At 42.8% G+C, this 24041-nt stretch overlaps 1 protein-coding gene across 1 annotated transcript in view; it reads left to right on the plus strand.

Moving 5' to 3' along the window:
• Positions 1-13453: 13453 nt before the first annotated feature.
• The window catches only part of SLCO4A1 (solute carrier organic anion transporter family member 4A1), a 137245-nt gene continuing 126657 nt past the window's right edge, over positions 13454-24041 (plus strand). Inside the window, exon 1 of the mRNA XM_044298292.1 lies at positions 13454-13753. The gene's annotated coding sequence lies outside the window, so the exon portion shown is untranslated. The remainder of the gene's footprint in view (positions 13754-24041) is intronic.

The following is a 24041-nucleotide window of genomic DNA, read 5'->3' on the forward strand; positions in this document are numbered from 1 at the left end:
AACAGACAGAGTCCCTGATCAGCTAAAGATGTTTTTTTGAGGTCCAGGATGCCTCCACTGATCCCTTAATACTTTGGGAGACATTGAAGGCGTATCTCAGAGGTTGTCTCAAGTCTTCCATTTCATATGTCAAGAGAGAAGCGCAGCGTAAAGAGGAGGAATTACTTGCAAGCTGTAAGGAAGCAGAGAGGGTATTCATTGAGTCCCCCACGGAGGAGCATAGAGTTGAGTGGATGACCAAAGGTAGACTATATACTATGCACCTAGAAGAAAAAAGCAAAAGGAAACTCTTTTTCCTTAAGCAGCAGGCGTTTGAGACAGGCAACCAGGCAGGGAAATTACTGGCTCATATAGCACGGGCTAACACTATGGCTCCACCAGTACTTCATCTTCGGGAGACTGATGGTCGCATAGTGGAAACGGTTCATGATATATTAAAATGTCTCCACGCTTTCTATGCGGACCTATATAAGTCTGCGGCAATTTACACTGAGCAGGACTTGGCGGCTTACCTAACTGAGGTCTCCTATCCCCGACTTAGTGATCTGGATAGGGGTATCATGGAAGAGGACATCACTTTGGAGGAAGTGGAGAGAGCCATCTCGGACCTTCCCTCTGGAAAGGCTCCGGGCCCTGATGGCATCCCGGTGGAAGTGTACTCTAGGTATAAGGAGGAACTGGCGCCACAGTTATTGAAGTTGTATGGGGCTGTGCACTCCGGCGGATCATTGCCAGATTCAATGTACGACGCTTCCATTGTTTTGATATTGAAACCTGGCAAGGACCCGCTGGACTGTGGATCTTATCGTCCAATCTCGCTCCTGAACTTGGATTATAAAATCCTGACTAGGATATTAGCTAACAGACTGAATAAGGTGATAACATCTGTGATCCACTCTGACCAATCAGGATTTATGCCGTGAAGGTCCACTTCGGATAACATCAGGAGAACGCAGGTGGTTGCGCAAATAGGCTCTGCAGGGAGAGAAAGGTGGGCCTTGGCCTCATTGGACACAGCCAAGGCTTTCGACTCCCTAGAATGGCCCTTCGTAGTAGCTGTACTGAGGAGCTTTGGCTTTGGTCCCAATTTTATTAAATGGATCACTATACTCTATAACAACCCCTCTGCAAGCATCCAGCTCAATGGCTCACACTCCGAAAAGATCTCTCTACATAGAGGAACCAGGCAGGGCTGTCCGCTCTCACCTTTTTTTGTTTGCAATAGCGATAGAACACCTGGCAATCAGAATTAGGCAGGACCCAGTGTACGCAGGGGTGTCAATGGGAAGCAGGGAGGAGAGAATAGGACTGTATGCGGATGACCTGATACTATTTATGTCTAGTCCGGAGGTGTCCCTGCCGAGGGCGATCGAGATCATTGCGCTGTTTGGGCGTTATTCGGGACTACACATAAACTGGGGTAAGTCTGCCATCATGCCTCTATGGGACCATGACTGGGCGGATTACCATCACAACCTTCCAGTAGTTGATAGATTCAAATACCTTGGGGTGGTGATCACTAGAGCACCGCAGCTCTCCTATGTTCTGAATGTCGAGCCCCTGAAATCACTATTCCAGGACAAAATGAAAACGTGGGAGTCCCTTCCATTGTCAGCCATGGGTAGACTGAATTTGGTGAAAATGGTTCTGTTACCCAAAGCTCTATATGTACTGTCTCACGCCTGTACCCCGATCCCCCAGGTTTTTTTTAAACGCATTCATACCTTGGTCACTGCCTTTGTCTGGGGGAAGGCTAGAAGGAAGCTCTCGCTCTCTGTTCTTCAGAGGTCGAAGCTGCAAGGTGGTGCTGCCCTGCCTGATTTCTTTCTCTACTTTATCACTAGTCAGCTGAGATTTCTGAGGAGTTGGGTTACCGAGGCTTCAAGGCCCAATGCAGAATATTATCTGCATGTTACTACATTATGGCCGGTGCTGGAAGGGGTGGGACGCCTACAAAAATGTACTCTCCCGATACATACTAGCCCATCAGACATGGCAGGCCTCCAAGCTGAGTGCGTATAAAGATCTTCCTAGTGACATCCCCATTTGGGACAACTGTATGTTCCCCCATTTGTCGGGACTAGAAGGGGCAGGGGAGTGGAGACGATATGGGATTCAAGCGCTGGGGGACATATACGAGGATAACCAGCTACTCGCATTCTCGCGGATCCGGGACAAATTCTTAGTACCGAGCACCCTGTTTTATAGGTACCTCCAGCTGCGTCATGCACTTCAAGCCCAGTTTAGAGGCAGAAGTAGAAGTATATCCAAGTATCCCATCATTGGAATACTGAGGTCTCAAGGCCTTAGGGGAATAGTGTCGGTCCTCTATACTCACTTGCTCGATTGCCGCATGCTGGTGACCCCGCTGGCTGTTGAGGATAAGTGGAAGGGGCTCATACCCTCCTTGACCTCTGAGGAGTGGGAGGAGGCTTTAATAGCACCAACTAGAGTGTCCCCCTCTATTAATAACAGGATGACCCAGCTCTTTATTTTGCATTACAGTTATTTAACTCCCACCAGGCTTCACAAGATGGGCAGGATGGACAACTCCAGGTGTCACAGATGCGGTGTAGAGGGTGCAGATTTTTGGCACATGATGTGAGATTGCCCATCTATCCGTCAGTATTGGGTATCGGTACTGGAGATTCTCAAGGCCCTGGTGCCTCCAACACTGCAGCTGTGCCCCAAGATGTGCATCCTAGGTATAGTAGATGAAGAGTCTTGGTCGCAATATCATAGGATTTTCCTGGAAAGAACACTATTTATGGCTAGAAAGGCGATTGCCCTGCGTTGGATGGGGGACACTCTCCCCTCAAAGGGCCAATGGCTTTCCTTAGTGAATAGCGCGGTCTCTATGGAGAATATAGTCTATAAGCACAGGGGATGCCCGCAAAAATTTGACAGGGTCTGGGGGGGACTGGTGTTCGTCCTCACTCACCATGCACGACTCGAGCCGGTACCCGGCGGCCGACGACTCTCACTAGCCCTTTCATAGCAAGTAGTTGGGCTTGATAGATAGCCTTGACTGACCTATTTAAGCTTAAAGTGTTCACCTGTATGTGTTCTGTACATGCATGTCTATGCTCCATGATAGTACAGTCTGTGCTACTACTCTGCATACCGTGCCTTGACGACCATGGTTGATCAAATGTTACCTTAGCCTCTACTGTGCATTGTATTTGCATTTATGAATGGCCCCTGCGAGGGTCACTGATTTTCTATGTGCCATACTTGTCATATTACTCTTCAATAAAACGAGTTAAAAAAAAAAAAGTCTCTGGGAGAGCAGAGAGTAAAACATGAAAATGTAAAAATAGAGTGTCACTCTGTCTTTAATAAGTTAAAAAAAAAAATTCATTGCTAAAAACACCTTTTAGCAAGAAAAAAATCTTGATAAAAAGTGACTACATCTTGTAATCCACAGTGAGGGTAGTCCATCAGTCCCAGACCCCTCTGACTGATTTATTAATCCAGCAGAGCGCTCATACAGGGCTTTGCACACTTCTCTCTCTCCCTGCCTGAAACAAATGTGATCAGTGCAGGAAGGAGAGGAGGTTGAACAATAGTTCAGCACATGGTAGAGGGTTGTAAGAAACAAAGCCCTCTTAATCCTGAAGGTCTCTAGGCTGCAGTGAAGGAGGGGGGGGGGTGTGTGTGTGTGTGTGTATAAAGTGCCCCTTCACAGTAATAATCCCCATTGTGCCCCCTTCACAGTAATAATACTCATTGTGCCCTCTTAATAGTAGTAATGCCCACTGTGCTAGTAATGCCCTCTGTGCCTCCTCCATAGTAGAAATCCCCATTGTGCCCCCTTCACAGTAAAAATGCCCACTGTGCCCTCTTCACAGTAATAATTCCCTCTGTGCCCCCTTAATTGTAGTAATGCCCTCTGGCTCTGTGACCCCTCCATAGTAGAAATGTCCACTGTGCCCCCTCCAGAGTAGTAATGTCCTCTGTGCCCCTTCTATAGTAGCAATCCCCAGTGTGCCCCCTCCATAGTAGCAATCCCCAGTGTGCCCACTTCACAGTAAAAAATGCCCACTGTGCCCCCTTCACAGTAATAATTCCCTCTGTGCTCCCTTAATTGTAGTAAATGCCCTCTGGCTTTGTGCCCCCTCCATAGTAGAAATCCCCATTGTGCCCCCTTCACAGTAATTATTCCCTCTGTGCTCCCTTAATTGTAGTAATGCCCTCTGGCTCTGTGCCCACTCCATAGTAGTATTGCTCTCTGTACCCCCACCATAGTAGAAATGCCCTCTGTTCCCCCTTTATAGTAGTAATGCCCTCTGTACCCCCTCCATAGTAGAAATGCCATGTGTGCCCCCTTCACAGTAATAAAGTCCTTTGTGCCCCCTCCATAGTAATAAAGACCTCTTTACCTCCTCTGTATAAAAAAAAAACCAAAAAAAAAAACAACATACTGACCTGGAGAATCTCATAGGAAATGCTGTAAAAACGAAACCAATAAAACTATTGCAGAATTATTTTATTTCCAATTCCATCCCATTTGGAATTTTTTCCAGCACCACATCTTATGTAACATTAAATAGTGCCATCAGAAAGTACAACCTGTCCCGCAAAAACAAGTACTCATATGGCGATGTCAACGGAAAAATAAAAAGGTTTCTGGGAGAGCAGAGAGTAAAACATGAAAATGTAAAAATAGAGTGTAACTCTGTCTTTAATAAGTTTCAAAAAAAATATTTTTCATTGCTAAAAACACTTTTTAGCAAGAAAAAAAAAAATCTTGATAAAAAGTGACTGCATCTTGTAATCCGCAGTGAGGGTAGTCCATCAGTCCCAGACCCCTCTGACTGATTTATTAATCCAGCAGAGCGCTCATACAGGGCTTTGCACACTTCTCTCTCTCCGTGCCTGAAACAAATGTGATCAGTGCAGGAAGGAGAGGAGGTTGAACAATAGTTCAGCACATGGTAGAGGGTTGTAAGAAACAAAGCCCTCTTAATCCTGAAGGTCTCTAGGCTGCAGTGAAGGAGGTGTGTGTGTGTATAGAGTGCGTACTGCAGATCTGAGTGTAATGACAGGAGGCACATTGTGATTGTGTGTGTGTGTGTGTGTGTGTGTGTGTGTAGAGTGCGTACTGCAGATGTGTGTGTGTGTGTGTGTGTGTGTGTGTAGAGTGCGTACTGCAGATCTGAGTGTAATGACAGGAGGTACATTTACTTGGATGAGATCATGGGGTGCCGATGCCAGCTATGGAGGCCTGTAAGGCCCAGCACACAGGTTGGGTCTCATAGGCAACTGTCAGTGTAATACACAGTCACAATGCATTACAATACACTACATATTGTAATGCATTGTGGACCCAGATAGTTGAATTCCCCTAGATGGACAAAAAAAATTAACCAAAACTGTTTTATAAAAATAAAAAAAGTGCCCCCCCCTTTCCGCTCATCAACCCATTTTCAATAAAAAAAAAAAAAAAAAAAAAAAAAGACATACAGGTCCTTCTAAAAAAATTTGCATATTGTGATACAGTTCATTATTTTCTGTAATGTACTGATAAACATTAGACTTTCATATATTTTAGATTTATTACACGCCAACTGAAGTAGTTCAAGCCTTTTATTGTTTTAATATTGATGATTTTGGCATACAGCTCATGAAAACCCAAATTTCCCATCTCAAAAAATTAGCACATGTCATCCGACAAAAAAAGTCAACCTTCAAATAATGATGTTCAGTTATGCACTCAATACTTGGTCGGGAATCCTTTTGCAGAAATAACTGCTTCAATGCCGCGTGGCATGGAGGCAATCAGCCTGTGGCGCTGCTGAGGTGTTATGGAGGCCCAGGATGCTTCGATAGCAGCCTTAAGCTCATCCAGAGTGTTGGGTCTTGCGTCTCTCAACTTTCTCTTCCCCATATCCCACAGATTCTCTATGCTCTATGGGGTTCAGGTCAGGAGAGTTGGCAGGCCAATTGAGCACAGTAATACCATGGTCAGTAAACCATTTACCAGTAGTTTTGGCACTGTGAGCAGGTGCCAGGTCGTGCTGAAAAATGAAAATCATCTCCATAAAGCTTTTCAGCAGATGGAAGCATGAAGTGCTCCAAAATCTCCTGATGGCTAGCTGCATTGACCCTGCCCTTGATAAAACACAGTGGACCAACACCAGCAGCTGACATGGCACCACAGACCATCACTGACTGTGGGTACTTGACACTGGACTTCAGGCATTTTGGCATTTCCCTCTCCCCAGTCTTCCTCCAAACTCTGGCACCTTGATTTCCGAATGACATGCAACAGTCCAGTGCTGCTTCTCTGTAGCCCAGGTCAGGCGCTTCTGCCGCTGTTTCTGGTTCAAAAGTGGCTTGACCTGGGGAATGCGGCACCTGTAGCCCATTTCCTGCACACGCCTGTACACGGTGGCTCTGGATGTTTCTACTCCAGACTCAGTCCACTGCTTCCGCAGGTCCCCCAAGGTCTGGAATCGGTCCTTCTCCACAATCTTCCTCAGGGTCCGGTCACCTCTTCTCGTTGTGCAGCGTTTTCTGCCACACTTTTTCCTTCCCACAGACTTCTGGGAACAGCCTATTCGTTCAGAAATTTCTTTCTGTGTCTTACCCTCTTGCTTGAGGGTGTCAATGATGGCCTTCTGGACAGCAGTCAGGTCGGCAGTCTTACCCATGATTGCGGTTTTGAGTAATGAACCAGGCTGGGAGTTTTTAAAAGCCTCAGGAATCTTTTGCAGGTGTTTAGAGTTAATTAGTTGATTCAGATGATTAGGTCAATAGCTCGTTTAGAGAACCTTTTCATGATATGCTAATTTTTTTAGATAGGAATTTTGGGTTTTCATGAGCTGTATGCCAAAATCATCAATATTAAAACAATAAAAGGCTTGAACTACTTCAGTTGGTGTGTAATGAATCTAAAATATATGAAAGTCTAATGTTTATCAGTACATTACAGAAAATAATGAACTGTATCATAATATGCTATTTTTTTTTAGAAGGACCTGTATTAGGTATTGTATCTTATCTGTAACAACTGGCTCTACAAAAACATCAGCTGATCTACCCCGTCAGATGAACGCAGTATAAAATATATATATATATATATATATATATATATATATATATATATATATATATATATATATATATATATATATATATAATGCCTTAATATAAAAATGTCTTATATAAAAGCAGTAAAGTGTAAAAAAAAAAAACAATATAAAATTGCCATCTTGGTAATCATACTGACCAGCAGAATACATTTAGTAATTTTTCCCACACTGTGTACACCATAATAGCAAAAACCAAAAAGCATTGGCAGAGTTGCAGCTTTTTCTTTATCCTGCTTCACAAAGGCAAAATAAAAAGTGATCAAAAAGTCATATGTACCCCAAAATAGAACCAATGATAATGGCAACGCATCCTGTGAAAAAATATAAGCTCTCACACAGCTATGTTGAGAGATAATTATTTTTTGGGGGATTTTAAATCTGAAGTCGCTTCATTCAAAACATCGGATTGATACTGTACGGAGATTCGCGAAGTCGCATGCATTGAATTAATTTAATAATTGTTTTTTAAAGCTGAAAACCGCTTTAAAACTTGAAACCAAACTCGGCTTTGTTTCCAAGGTACCAGTCGGAACCGAAGCCGAGTTCGCTTTCAAGTTTTAAAGTGGTTTTCCACTTTAAAAATCAATAACCAAAGTTATTCAACAAAGTCACGCGCGACTTCATGAATAACTAACTTGGGCTCATCGGAGCCCATACATTCTAATACTGTAAGGAGACGGATCTCCGTACACTATTAATCTGAAGTTTTGAACAAAGTGACTTCTGATATAACATCTAAAGCTCTATTCGCTCATCTCTATTTATGGCATTTCAGTACCCAGTAAAACCTGCCTAATAATTTAAGGGGCATATTGTATCTTAGATGGCACAATCTGGGCACAACACATTGGGCAGCGAAATTAGCCATTTTCATTTTGCACTTTTTTCGAGCTCATTAAAGGGGTTGTGTAGCCAGTACATTTTAATGTTCTATTCTCAGGGTAGGTCATCAATATCTGGTTGGCGACGGTCCTTCTCCTGACACCCCTGCCGATCAGCTGTTTAAAGAGGCGGTGCTCATACAAGTGCTGCTTCCTCTTAAAGATTACACTGCGTGTCATCTCGCTTGCAGCGGTGGCGCAGTGTAATAACAAGTGCTTGTCCTACTCAAGTGAACTGGATTACAATATTTTGCTCCCTGTCAGAGCAGCAGAGAACATTATCACTATGAGATTGCTTCTTTTTTTGTGCTCTGTAAATTTACTGGAATGACAGGGAATGGTCAGTAATAGGGTCCATTCACACGTCATTATTTTTACCTTTCCAGATAAACGTTCCTGTTTTTTGCGGATCCGAAAATCTGGATGACATGAGGATGCTTTTAGCATGTCTTCCAGATTTTCGACGGACCCATTGACTAGAATGGGATGACGGAACGCAAAATCGGACAAATAGTAGGACAGGGTATATTTTTTTTTCCAGGATCCGAATAACGGAACCCACGGAACGGAACGGAATCGGAGAGCACCATGAGTGCTGTCCGATTATTTGCGGATTCCATTGAAAATGAATGGATCCGCATAACGTTCCATTTTTAATCGGAACGGATGCGGAACACCAAAACAGACGTGTGAATGGACCCATACACAGGCGTGAGCAGGGAATGAAATGTGCAAAAATGTTACAGTACTAGTTTGGAAAAAAAAAAAATGCTTCAGTTTCTTCCTGGCTTAGACCTGCTTACAAGCAACTGTGCCCATGAGGTTGCCAGCAGGCACACTCCTGCAGTAACAATTTAGATCTGACCGTGCAATCACTTCAGCACTGTGATTAATGTTGATTATGGTGTCAAAAAATGGAAATGGTGCTCCTTGTCACTGTATTTTGTGTTGGCATTTAGAAATAAAGTATGCAAAAGATGGAAGCGCAAAATGGACAGGAATCCCAAAAGGATTCTCACCTTTAGCTGTTGTGTGGCAGGCACAACACTCTTATAGGCTTGGATATGTACATTACGTTGGTTATTCTGCTGCTCCAGGTCCAGATTCCAGGTCCGCAGTCACACTGGATACAGTGACGGTCGAAGTATTTGGAAAACAGTAAGTAGCTGCACTGCTAGGTCATAGCAGAACAGCTACTTACTGTTTTCCACATACACCGATTTACCCATGATTTACACTGCAACTTTGCTTATTAACTTTGGCTACAGTTGAATAAACTGATATGGATGCTTTTTTTCCCTATATATATATATATATGGAATCCATGAGAAAAAAAATTGAAGCCATGATCCACTGCATGATGTTTTATAGAGGCACCATAAGACGACAAACCTAATCTTTCCGGTCTGTTATATGGACCCTTAAAAGGGTTGTCCGGGTTCAGAGCTGAACCCAGACAGATCCCCGTTTTCACAGACAATAGCGTCGGAGCAGTTCATGCTCCGAAGCTCTCCTTTGCGCCCTGCGCTGAATCGCGCAGGGCAAAGGCATTTTCTGGAGTTCTGGTGACGAACTGGGCTCTCCATGGGGCTGACAGGCGGATACCGCCCAGCAGTGAGCCCGGTGACGTCACCAGCACTGATGGGTGGGCTTTAGCGCTGCCCTAGCCTGTAAAACTGCTAATACGTATAAACCTACAAAACCTCTCTGTCTACCGCTGACAGCACAACACTCCACCTGGGGCAACACACAATGTCATAACAAAAAAGCCAGTGGAACTAATTATCAAAAATTATATCAACTTTATTATAATAATGTATATAAAATATGGAAGAAAAAAAGGCAAGCTGGAAAAGGATATACAGAGAAGCGAACGGCAACACCTCATTGGACAGCCATGTACCTCCACAGAGCTATAATAGCAATTTCCGGATACCAGGCTATATGCTGTGCCTCACAATACATGGTAGTAAGTCCCTTAATTAGAGAAGTATATGGACAACAACCATGGTAATAGTACATATCACCCACCCCTATAGGGGAATATGTTGTATGACTCTTTACTAACCCAATAATAAATTGCCATTCAATATGAGATCCACAGCATAAGCGCCCAGTAACCATGTAAAACAGTATACACCAGTGAATAAGAGTTAATTAACTCACAGCCTCAGTATATATCATAGGCCTATATCATATCATATCATATATATCATGGGAGGGTTTGAAGAGGGGAAAGTAATTTAGAAAAACTCATCATTTTGACTAGGTGGCACCGTCCCATGAGTGACAAGGGGAGAGAATGCCATCTGTTCAAGTCTGCCACTATGGTATTAAAAAGAGGTGGATAATTCAGATGGTATAGGGAGCTCGGAAGTTTGCCTAGCTTCAGTCTCAAATCTGTTATGTGTTGCTTGACCGAAGTAAGGGCAAATCCATTAATCTGCCACAGTTGAGGGGGATTCTTGGCTTGTAGTTCAAGGGTTTCACTTTTGGAAGCGTTGATATGATACCCTGAGAGAGAACCAAAGTTCTGCATTAAATCCATCAGGGGGCGTAAATGTTGGGCAGGATTTGACATTACCAATAGCAAATCATCTGCATACAAGGCCAATTTGACTTCCTTTCTGCCAATTTTAATGCCATAGTACACGTCTGACCCCTCCCAAGAGACATGCTAAGGGCTCTACGGCTAAGTCGAAAAGTAGCGGGGATAGGGGGCACCCTTGTCGTGTGCCCTTGTGCAGAAGGAAGGTAGGGGAAAGGAAGTCTCCCGAATGTACTCTAGCTAGTGGATCTATATACAGGCCTTTCAGAAAAGTGCGGAAAGAACCCAAAATTTGGAACCTGTCTAGTACCGTCTCCAACCAATACCATTTCACCGAATCGAAAGCTTTTTCCGCATCTAACGCTAGCAATATGGGGGACTCTCCTAGGTGAGAATGAAGTCGGACCCAATCCAGAGTAGCTAGCACCTTCCTAACGTTTGCCACTGCGGATCTTCCTTTGATAAAGCCTACCTGTGAAGGTCCCACCAAATCAGGTATCAAGGCCCACAACCTATCCACCAATATTTTCATTAAGATTTTTAGATCTTGGTTGATCAAAGACATGGGCCGATAAGAACTAGGATCGGACAGATCTTTGCGAGGCTTTAATATAAGTTTTATGTGGGCTATTTTGGTGTGTATGAGGAAATCACCAGATTGGAGAAGGTGGTTAAAGTAAGTGGCTAGGGTGGGGGATATTTGGGCTTGCAATACCTTGTAGAACTCCCCCGAGTCTGGGCCTGGGGCCTTGCTGTTATGTAGTGACTTGATGGTGGCTAGAATTTCCCCCTCCGTGATTTTTGAGTTCAGGCTTTACTGTTGAACTAAGTTTAGGGACGGCATGTAAATGGATGATAGGAAGGTCCTACCAGCCTCAGCATCCCTTGGAGAGTCACTGTACAGGCCGGCATAAAATTCCGCTAGGAGTCCATTAATAATCTTGGGATTTGTATGTGTCGTTCCCTTGGTATCCCTCAAGGACGTAATATTTGTAGGAGAGAATCTGCCTTTAGCTAAATTGGCTAACATGCATCCTGACTTATTGCCAAAACGAAAAAGATCTGTTTGAAATGCCGACCTATACATTGCCTCTCTCCTGTCCACCCACAATTCATAGTCACTTCTGGCCTTGATCCAATTTTCTTTATCTTTCAAGGAAGCTGTCTTTAGGAATATTGTATAAGCTTCTCTTAGAATTTTACTGGCCACCAAGTATTGTTTGGATATTGTTTTGCGCAAGTTGCTGATATAGCTTATTATCTTACCTCTTAAAACCACTTTTGCCGCTTCCCAATGAGTAGAAACATCCGATGCATGTGGGGGGATTGTCATCTTGAAATTCCAACCAACCACCCTTTTAGGATATCCCGGAAGTTATCATCCTTAGCCAAGAAGGAAGGAAAGCGCCAGATAAAGTCAGTTCCCCTAGGATGTACGTTCTGCAAGTAAATAGATATAGACGAGTGATCTGAAATCACGAAATCATGGATCTCCGCACTGGTCACTCTGCCTCCCATGTTCGTGCTAAGAAACAGATAATCAATGCGAGACCATGTCTGGTGTACATGAGAAAAATGTTTGTATTCTCTATCATCTGGATGGAGAGATCTCCATATGTCTGTAATACCAGAAGATATAAAGGGTTGTAAGACCCTATCGGTGGGGCGTGGATTAGTTACTGGCCTATCTGCTCACAGACGGTCGTCATGAACTGAAACAATTGTATTGAAATCTCCCCCTACAATCTTGTTGCGGATTTCATCTGAAAGTAACCCATTTTCTAAACTAATGAAGAAGGTTTTATTTTCCCCATTAGGTGCATATACGTTATGTATGCTATACTTGGCGCCTTCAAATTCTAGGGTTAATCTAAGCCATCTGCCTTCCTCGTCGTATGTCTCAGAAAGGACTACTCCTGGAAAGTTTTTGTGGAGCAGAATCATCACTCCAGCTTTGCGACCTATAGACTGAGATCCATAGACAATACCAAACCAGAACTTCTGCATCCGGAAAAAAATCATCTTTTGCTAAATGAGTCTCCTGGAGGAGGACAATGTCAGGGCATAGGCGCTTCAAGTGATGTAGAATTTTAGAATGCTTTGATAGGGATCGAAGCCCTTTTACATTCTAGGAAAGTATGTGCATCACTGTTCTTGTTTGGCAGTGTCTAACGGAGCAAATTGAGAGGGTCAAGAAAGTATGGGAAGGAGGGAAAAGGAGAGAGGGAAGGGAAGAACAATAAACAACAAATTAAGGCCTCCTGCACACGACCGTATGGCTTTTTCAGTGTTTTGTGGTTCGTTTTTCCCGGATCCGTTGTTCCGGTTTTCATTTCAGTTGTGTTTCCGTTTCGGTTTTTCCGTATGGCATATACAGTATACAGTAATTACATAGAAAAAATTGGGCTGGGCATAACACTTTCAATAGATGGTTCCGCAAAAAAGACATTCCGTATGCGTTCTGTTTTTTTTTCATGGACCCATTGACTTGAATGGAGCCACGGAACGTGATTTGCAGGCAATAATAGAACATGCTCTATATTTCAATGGAACAGAAATAAAGAAACTGGATGGAGGAATGCATATGGAGTACATTACATTTTTTTTCGGAACCATTGAAATGAATGGTTCCATATACGGACCGCAAAAAAACAGCCCGTAAATGGAAAAAAGAAAAAAAACGGTCGTGTGCAGGAGGCCTAACTCTCGTGTGGTAACTGAGTTAGAAACTGGTGCTACACCATATGTGGAAGTCAGAATGGTAAATATACACTTCCCGGTGTTAAGCTAGAGACTTCTCTTTTCTGTCAGAGATAGCTCTAATCTGCAAGCACTGAAACATTTTCGCATACCACAACCCCATAACTTCGCACTGATTGTACAGACAAAGAACCTATCAACTGCCAACGTAATCTAGCTTAGGGCACATAAAAGTCCTGGGCTGCGGAGGTCTCGCCATGTAGGTCTTTGGGCGAGTTAGAGTCAGTAATTCTTCTATGGGGTTTGACGGTCAACGCCTATCCAAATCTTCCCGGCGAATGTGGGGTCAGTCGTCTGATGCTTCTTGATCTCCCTGCCGATCGTCTTTCTGAACGACCTCTGCGCTGGCGGTCAATTTTCTTCCCTTGCAAATGTCTGTGGGAGCGTGGCGAAGAGGATACTGGAGTAGAGGCGTTCCTGGAGATGATGGGGTCAAGGCTGTCTCCGCTTCCGCGGAGGACTCATAGGTAAGGACCTCTTCCTGATGAAAAACCTTTAAAATAGCTGGGTACAGGAGCTGGAACCGAATATTTTCACGGTACAGCTTGGTGCAAATGGAGCTGAAAGCTTTGCGCTTTTTCGCTACCTCAGCCGAAAAAAATCTTCGAACAACATGACTGTGTGACCTCGGATAGAAAACGGGCGATGCCTTCGTCGGAAGGCTTGCATCATGGCTGTTTTGTCATTAAAGTCCAACAGGCGCATTATAACTTGGCGAGGTCTCTCGCGAAGAGAGGAGAGGATCGGGGCAGAGCGGGAATTGTGCCTCGTCACAGTATCTGGCCCCACTCTGTGTGCTCTTTCCACCTGACAAAAAAAGTTTAGACCCAAAGCCTCTGGCAGCTCCTTCTCGCATAAGTCTAGCAGTTTTGGAGGCCGAATACACTGACAGTCCCACCATCCGCAGGTTGTTGCAGAGGGACCTGTTTTCAAGGTTCTTCATTTTGCTGCGCATTTGGTCAATGACCTGCTGCTGGGTCGCTACTTCGGCCGAGGTGGCGCGAAGCGACTGTACCTCTTGCTCAAGTTCCCCCACCTTGTGGCTAGTTTGACCTACTTCCTCCTGTAATGCGTTCAGAGAGGACTGGATCGTAATTTTCAGGTTCTTTTTAATGTCCGGGGATATGCGCAGGGCCACTTCAATGGCCAATCGCTTGTAATCCAGTACATCTGGGTCCCTGTTGAAAGGTACAATATCTTGAGAGCAGTCCTCCTGGAGCAAAAGGGGTGAAGTCGCCGCCATGTTGGTAGGCTGTTTCTGGCTGCTGCGTAGCAAGTAGCGCTCCATATGCAGCAAGTGAGATCCCCCGATGTTGTGTTCCTGGTGTCGGGGGAGAGAATGCTATGCAGGCTCACGTGTAAGTCGCTTTTAAGATCAGGACCGCGGAGGAGCTCTTCTCATTACATTCTCACATGGCAGCGCCGGAACCGGAAGTCAGAATGTAAACATTTTTTCATGGGAGAACCCCTTTAAGGACATAGATTTTTTTTTTTTTTTTTTTTACATTTTCTTTTCCATATTCCAAAAAACACAAAGAAAAAAAAAAAAAAAGTTCTAGCTTTTGAAAAATGGAGATGAAAATGAAAAAATAAATGCTGTGTCAAGTACCAAACTAGACTAGGGGTTAAAATATATGCTAGCCTGGTAGCTTTCTGCTCAAGGGCATGCACAGACCTCATCAAAAATTAAGACAGCCGTCCGTCAGTTGAGATTTCCGAATTAAGGGGTCATTTAATATCCAGAAATACGCCTATAGGTAGGCCCATCTCATTCATCATTTTCTACACCTGTTTTAGGCGTAGAAAATGGTCCAAATATAAGCCAGCACTCATTAGTACAGTAGGGCTAAGGATGATGAATACAGCGCTCCTTGTGATGGCAGTACTAACTGCTCCCTGGCCTTCTGCTGACGCTATACGCTGTGCTGTGACTTCTAGCTGAAAGCAATAACTTTTTTTTTTCCAACCCTGGGACAGAGTGAGTTTGTTTATTATGAAAGGATATGGTTTTCATAGATACCATTTTTGGTACATAGAAGTTTTTTTTAATCACTATTATATTTTTTGGCAGCCAGGATGAACAAAAACTGAGAACCATTATATATATAAACAATAGAGCTAAGAAATGGGGGTCACTCTAGATAAAAGTGGTACAATACATACTATAAATGAGTATAAATGAGTAATGGAAGCTCTTAGCGCACATACGCGTCGGGCCTATCTACCGGGCGTCAAGGTGGCTTCTGCAGATGGTCCCTATCACTAAAGATCCTGCCTCACTTTGGATTTACTTAAGCCTACAATATTCAGGGCACTGTAGGAACCAGCTACAAACGTACTCTGCTCAGAAGTCCCAGGTAGATGGGCATGTCCAGTCTAAAAGGGGTGCCACCCCCAATATATTGCAAGAAAATTTAGACTAAAACCTTCAGAATCACAGGTGCATATCCATGAAGCAAACATAATTAGAAAAAACAAAATGGCTGCACACCAATAAATATATATATATATATATATATATATATATATATATATATATATATATATATATATATATATATATATATATATATATATATATATATATATATATATACACACACACACACACACACGAGCTAAGAAATGGGGGTCACGCTAGATAAAAGTGGTACAATATTGACTATAAATGAGTAATGGAAGGTCTTAGCGCACATACGTGTCGGGCCCATCTACCAGAGCTTCCATTACTCATTTATAGTCGGTATTGTACCACTTTTATCTAGAGTGACCCCCCATTTCTTAGCTCTATTGTATGTGTATATACAGTACAGACCAAAAGTTTGGACACACCTTCTCATTCAAAGAGTTTTCTTTATTTTCATGACTATGAAAATTGTAGATTCACACTGAAGGCATCAAAACTATGAATTAACACATGTGGAATTATATACATAACAAACAATTGTGAAACAACTGAAAATATGTCATATTCTAGGTTCTTCAAAGTAGCCACCTTTTGCTTTGATTACCGCTTTGCACACTCTTGGCATTCTCTTGATGAGCTTCAAGAGGTAGTCACCTGAAATGGTTTTCACTTCACAGGTGTGCCCTGTCAGGTTTAATACGTGGGATTTCTTGCCTTATAAATGGGGTTGGGACCATCAGTTGCGTTGAGGAGAAGTCAGGTGGATACACAGCTGATAGTCCTACTGAGTAGACTGTTAGAATTTGTATTATGGCAAGAAAAAAGCAGCTAAGTAAAGAAAAACGAGTGGCCATCATTACTTTAAGAAATTAAGGTCAGTCAGTCCGAAAAATTGGGAAAACTTTGAAAGTGTCCCCATGTGCAGTCACAAAAACCATCAAGCTCTACAAAGAAACTGGCTCACATACGGACCGCCCCAGGAAAGGAAGACCAAGAGTCACCTCTGATGCGGAGGATAAGTTCATCCGAGTCACCAGCCTCAGAAATCGCAGGTTAACAGCAGCTCAGATTAGAGACCAGGTCAATGCCACACAGAGTTATAGCAGCAGACACATCTCTAGAACAACTGTTAAGAGGAGACTGTGTGAATCAGGCCTTCATGGTAGAATAACTGCTAGGAAACCACTGCTAAGGACAGGCAACAAGCAGAAGAGACTTGTTTGGGCTAAAGAACACAAGGAATGGACATTAGACCAGTGGAAATCTGTGCTTTGGTCTGATGAGTCCAAATTTGAGATCTTTGGTTCCAACCACTGTGTCTTTGTGCGACGCAGAAAAGGTGAACAGACGGACTACATGCCTGGTTCCCACCGTGCAGCATGGAGGAGGAGGTGTGATGGTGTGGGCGTGCTTTGCTGGTGACACTGTTGGGGATTTATTCAAAATTGAAGGCATACTGGACCAGCATGGCTACCACAGCATCTTGCAGCAGTATGCTATTCCATCCGGTTTGCGTTTAGTTGGACCATCATTTATTTTTCAACAGGACAATGACCCCAAACACACCTCCAGGCTGTGTAAGGGCTATTTGACCATGAAGGAGAGTGATGGGGTGCTGCGCCAGATGACCTGGCCTCCACAGTCACCGCACCTGTACCTAATCGAGATGGTTTGGGGTGAGCTGGACCGCAGAGTGAAGGCAAAAGGGCCAACAAGTGCTAAGCATCTCTGGGAACTCCTTCAAGACTGTTGGAAGACCATTTCAGGTGACTACCTCTTGAAGCTCATCAAGAGAATGCCAAGAGTGTGCAAAGCAGTAATCAAAGCAAAAGGTGGCTACTTTGAAGAACCTAGAATATGACATATTTTCAGTTGTTTCACACTTTTTTGTTATGTATATAATTCCACATGTGTTAATTCATAGTTTTGATGCCTTCAGTGTGAATCTACAATTTTCATAGTCATGAAAATAAAGAAAACTCTTTGAATGAGAAGGTGTGTCCAAACTTTTGGTCTGTACTGTATATATCATCTAAATATAGATTTTTATTTACTGGTCTATATCACTATATGCATTTATATAGATGGTATATAAAGATATACAGTGCCTAACACCCCCCTTGACTTTTTTCGTATTTTGTTACATTACAGCATTAAGTTCAATGTTTTGTTAATCTGAATTTTATGTGATGGCTCAGAACACAATAGTCTAAGTTGTTGAAGTGAAATGAGAAAATTATATAAAGAAAACTATTGTTTAGAAATAAAACACAGAAAATTGGCATGTGCGCATGTATTCACCCCCTTTGTTAGTAAGTGTCACATGATCTGTCATTACATATACACATCTTTTTTGAAAGGCCCCAGAGGCTGCAACACCTAAGCAAGAGGCATCACTAAGCAAACACTGCCATGAAGACCAAGGAACTCTCCAAACAAGTAAGGGACAATATTGCTTAGAAGTATAAGTCAGGGTTAGGTTATAAAAAAAAAATCTAAATCTTTTTATGATCCCCAAAAGCACCATCAAATCTATCATAATTAGTAAAGAGCAAGCAGCATCAAATCTATCATAATTAGTGATGAGCGAGCACCAAAGTATTCGGGTGTTCGGCCCGAACACATTGCTATATTCGTGTGCTCGGCTAAGCACACGAGTGTAATTGAAGTCGGCACCCCCTGCTCGCAAGAGAAGAGGGTGTCTGGTTCATAAAAAAAAAAAAAAAACGGTTAGAAATGAATGGAAACCCCATCAAAATGGTTTGGAAATAGCATTAAGAGGATAGCTGGATGCGTCTTAGACTCAATCTATCCATGAGACAGATGGCAGCCTTGTGCACTATGAGATATTCCAAACCAGCTATCATCTGACTGAGAACCAGTAAACCTCAAAGTTATTTTTTATCTGTTGGATGGCTTGGGTGGACCTGCACACCTAGATCAATATCATAAGGGCGACAAAAAGTTTTCCGATTGTCCTAACATAATATTCAATAACCTTTCTATACAATTTTGTAATGTAAAAACTAATTTGCATAGACTCAGTCTAATATTTTTGTCAGAAGACTATAAAACCAATAGAGGGCGCTATTGTGTTAGGAACAGCATCCTCTATTGGTTTCATAGTCTTCTGACAATGAATATTTGTCTTGTCATAAGACTGTGAAACCAATAGAGGCCACTATTCATAACTCAATAGCGCCGTCTATTGGTTTTCATAGTCTTATGACAGGTGAAAAACAAGGCAGATTCTGCTCATTTGCATGTCTTTCCCATATGCCCATGTTTATGCAAATTAGTTTTTACACGACAAAACTGTATAGAAAGGTTGTTAAATATTATGTTAGGACAATCGGAAAACTTTTTGTCGCCCTAATACCATTGATCTAGGTGTGCAGGTCCACCCAAGCCATCCAACAGATGCAAAATAACTTTGAGGTTTACTGGTTCTCAGTCAGATGAGAGCTGGTTTAGAATATCTCATAGTGCACAAGGCTGCCATTGTAAGGTATTCTGGCTGTTGTCTGTCTTGTGGATGGATGGCTTGCACATACCTGGCTTTTGGCATACGCCTTTGTGTGGTTGTTTATTGTATGTTGTACATAATAGGAGTCTAAGACACATCCAGCTATCCTCTTAATGCTGTTGCCAAACCATTTTGATGGGGTTTCCATCAATTTCTAACCTTTTTTAATGAACCAGAAACTCTCTTCACTTCCGAGCAGGGGGTGCCTGGGGTTCTCCCATTGACTTCCATTGTATCCAATTGTATTCGAGCACCCAAATTATTTGGCCGAGCACTAGGATCTGCCGAGCATCGCTCATCACTAATCTTAACCAAATGGAAAGAGCATGGCACAACAGTAAACCTGCCAAGAGACGGCCGCCCACCAGAACTCACAGACCGGGCAAGGAGGGCATTCATCAGAGAGGCAGCACAGAGACCTAAGGTAACCCTGGAGGAGCTACAGAGTTCCACAGCAGAGACTGGAGTATCTGTACATAGTATAACAATAAGCCGTATGCTCCATAGAGTTGGGCTTTATGGCAGAGTGGCCAGAAGAAAGCCAATACTTTCAGCAAAAAACAAAAAGGCACGTTTAGAGTTGGCAAAAAGGCATGTGGGAGACTCCCAAAATGTATGGAGGAAGGGGCTCTGGTCTGATAAGACTAAAATTTTACTTTTCGGACATCAAAGAAAACGCTATGTCTGGTGCAAACCTAACACATCACATCACCCAAAGAACACCATCCCCACAGTGAAACGTGGTGGCAGCATCATGCTGTGGGGATGTTTTTCAGCAGCCGGGACACCATGTGAACATTCACAGTGCAGGTGGAAAAAGTATGTGAACCCTTGGATTTAATAACTGGTTGAACCTCCTTTGGCAGCATTAACTTCAACCAAACGTTTCCTGTAGTTGCAGATTAGACGTGCAGAACGGTCAGGAATAACTCTTGACCATTCCTCTTTACAGAACTGTTTCAGTTCAGCTATATTCTTGTGATGTCTGGTGTGAATCGCTTTCTTGAGGTCATGCCACAGCATCTCAATCGGGTTGAGGTCAGGACTCTGACTGGGCCACTCCAGAAGGCGTATTTTCTTCTGTTTAAGCCATTCTGTTGTTGATTTACTTCTATGCTTTGGGTCGTTGTCCTGTTGCAACACCCATCTTCTGTTGAGCTTCAGCTGGTGGACAGATGGCCTTAAGTTCTCCTGCAAAATGTCTTGATAAACTTGGGAATTCATTTTTCCTTCGATGATAGCAATCCGTCCAGGCCCTGATGCAGCAAAGCAGCCCCAAACCATGATGCCCCCACCACCATACTTCACAGTTGGGATGAGGTTTTGATGTTGGTGTGCTGTGCCTCTTTCTCCACACATAGTTTTGTGTGTTTATTCCAAACTCAACTTTGGTTTCATCTGTCCACAGAATATTTTGCCAGTACTGCTGTGGAACATCCAGGTGCTCTTGTGCAAACTGTAAACGTGCAGCAATGGGGTTTTTTTGGACAGCAGTGGCTTCCTCTGTGGTATCCTCCCATGAAATCCATTCTTGTTTAGTGTTTTACGTATTGTAGATTCGCTAACAGGAATGTTAGCGTATGCCAGAGACTTTTGTAAGTCTTTAGCTGACACTCTAGGATTCTTCTTCACCTCATTGAGCAGTCTGCACTGTGCTCTTGCAGTCATCTTTACAGGACGGCCACTCCTAGGGAGAGTAGCAGCAGTGCTGTACTTTCTCTATTTATAGACAATTTGTCTTACCGTGGACTGATGAACAGCAAGGCTTTTGGAGATACTTTTATAACCCTTTCCAGGTTTATGCAAGTCAATAATTCTTAATCGTAGGTCTTCTGAGAGCTCTTTTATGCGAGGCATCATTCACATCAGGTAATGATTCTTGTGAAAAGCAAACTCAGAACTTGTGTGTGTGTTTTATAGGGCAGGGCAGCTGTAACCAACACCTCCAATCTCATCTCATTGATTGGACTCCAGTTGGCTGACACCTCACTCCAATTAGCATTTGGAGATGTCATTAGTCTAGGGGTTCACATACTTTCACATATATAGATGGTGGGTATATATAGATATATATACACATACACACACCATCTATATACACTGCCTGTCCCAAAAAAAAAAAAAAAAATCGCCAACTGTATTTAACTAAGCAAATAGTTATGAGCCTCCTATTGGATAATTACTGCATGGGTGATTATCTTTCAGCTGGCAAGAAGTTATTTAACCCCAACTGGTGCAATGAGTTGCTTCTCATTTCTTAAAAGAACCATGTCGAAAGACACATCTTGTGGTCGTGGAAAAGATGTTAGTCTGTTTGAGAAGGGTCCAATCATTGGCATACATCAAGCAGAGAAAACATCTAAGAAGATTGATGAAACTACTAAAATTGGGTTAAGAACTGTCCAACGCATTAGTAAAAACTGGAAGGATAGTGGGGACCCATCGTATTCGAGGAAGAAATGTGTCAGGAAAAAAATCCTGATGGATCATGATCGGTGATCACTTAAATGTTTGGTGAAATCAAATCGAAGAAAAACAACAGTAGAACTCAGGGCTATGTTTAATAGAAAAAGTAAGAGCATTTCCACATGCACAATGCGAAGGGAACTCAAGGGATTGGGACTGAACAGCTGTGAAGCTGTAAGAAAACCACTAATCAGTGAGGCAAACCATTAAAAAAGGCTTCAATTTGCTAAGGAGCATAAAAAGAGTGGACTCTGGAGCAATGGAAGAAGGTCATGTGGTCTGATGAGTCCAGATTTACCCTGTTCCAGAGTGATGGGCTCATCAGGGTAAGAAGAGAGGCAGATGAAGTGATGCACCCATCATGCTTAGTGCCTAATGTACAAGCCTGTGGGGGCAGTGCTATGATCTGGGGTTGCAGCAGTTGGTCAGGTCTAGGTTCAGCAACAGTATGTGCTCCAAGAATGAGGTCAGCGACTACCTGAACATAGTGAATGACCAGGTTATTCCATCAATGGATTTTTTTCTTCCCTGATAGCACGGGCATATTCCAAGATGACAATGCCAGGATTCATCGGGCTCAAATTGTGAAAGAGTGGTTCAGGGAGCATGAGACATCATTGTCACACATGGATTGGCCACCACAAAGTCCAGACCTTAACCCCATTGATAATCTTTGGGATGTGGTAGAGAAGGCTTTGCGCAGCAGTCAGACTCTACCATCATCAATGCAAGATCTTGGTGAACAATTAATGAAACAATGGATGGAAATAAATCTTGTGACATTGCAGAAGCTTATCAAAACAATGCCACAGCGAATGTGTGCCGTAATTAAAGCTAAAGGCGGTCCAACAAAATATTAGCGCTGGTGTGTATGGGGCCTAAGAGGTGGGTATTTATGCAGGGAACCATTACTTGTCTAACAGCAGGCAATTATAGCCAAGTGATAAAGTCCAGTCAAATATGGAGGATCTTCCCTGTACTTTATCACTTAGCTATAATAGCCTGTCTGCATTCACTACATACATGCTTGCGATGTATATAGTTCAGCGTGTGATGTGTGATGTGCGTAGAGCAGCGTGTGATGTGTATGTGTAATGTATGTATTGCAGTGTGTGATGTATATATATGTGTAATGTATGTATTGCAATGTGTAGGTGTGTGATGTATATATATATGTGTGATGTATGTATTGCAGTGTGTAATGTGTACATGTTTGTGATGTATGTAGTGCAGTGCGTGATGTTTACATGTTCGTGATGTATGTAGTGCAGACCTGCCTGTGTGAGCTAGGAGATGATCATGTGACTGTTTGTATGCAAGGTTAGGTTGTGCAGTGCAGGGGGCGGGGAAGGTCAGATTATTCACACCCAGAAATATTCATGAGGGAGACTCAGCTATTGTTGTTACACGCCCCACAGCTTTGCTGCAGCATGTAAACAAAGCATGAATAAGAACTATGCAGGTGTAAGTATGTTTTTTTTCCTCAAGAAATCAAGCTTAAAGGGAACCTGTAACCTGGATTTTGGGTATAGAGCTGAGGACATGGGCTGCTAGATGGCCGCTAGCACCTCACCAATACTCAGTCCCCATAGCTCTGTGTGCTTTTATTAACCTGAGATAAGTCAGAGCTTGAAAATATGACTCTTCTCTGGTCGCACAAGTGAGATATGACTCTTAAGGTACTTTGCATAAAAGGCGGGAAGTACAAAAACGCATAATACTTATTGAATTCGTCTGCAAATGAAATTAAAAGTGTAATTTATATGTTTAGGGTAACACAATGAACATTTAGAAATGCTCAGTGAGGGTAGCATAGTAGAGGTGACAGGTTCCCTTTAAGGGTTCATTTACACGTCCGTATGTGTTTTGCCGAAAAAACACAGACACTGGCAATGTGTGTTCTGCATTTTGCGGACCGCACATTGCCTGCACTCTCATAGAAAATGCATTTTCTTGTCCGCAATTGCTATTTTTTTGCAGAACGGAAGTGCGGATCCGCAAATGGAATGCACACGGAGTATCTACCTTTTTTTTTTTGCAGACCCATTAAAATGAATGGTTCTGCATACAGTCCGCAAAAAAATAAAAACGGAATATAGACGGAAAGAAAAAACATTTGTGTGCATGAGCCCTGGATTGAAGGGTGATCATAACCATGGAAAACGAGAAGTGTATAATGTGATGGAAAAATGAGTCTAGCCAGCAAAGGAGGCAATATGGACAAGCACAATACATTAGTAAGTGTCTTTTATTAACTTCCTCTACAAGATAAATGCCATTTGCTGAAGTGAGAAAACCCCTTTAAATATCTCACTGCTGCTATATAACACCACAGTAGTTGGAAATGGTGTAACCA

The sequence above is a fragment of the Bufo gargarizans genome, chromosome 6, assembly GCF_014858855.1.
Source record: "Bufo gargarizans isolate SCDJY-AF-19 chromosome 6, ASM1485885v1, whole genome shotgun sequence".
Lineage (NCBI taxonomy): Eukaryota > Metazoa > Chordata > Amphibia > Anura > Bufonidae > Bufo > Bufo gargarizans.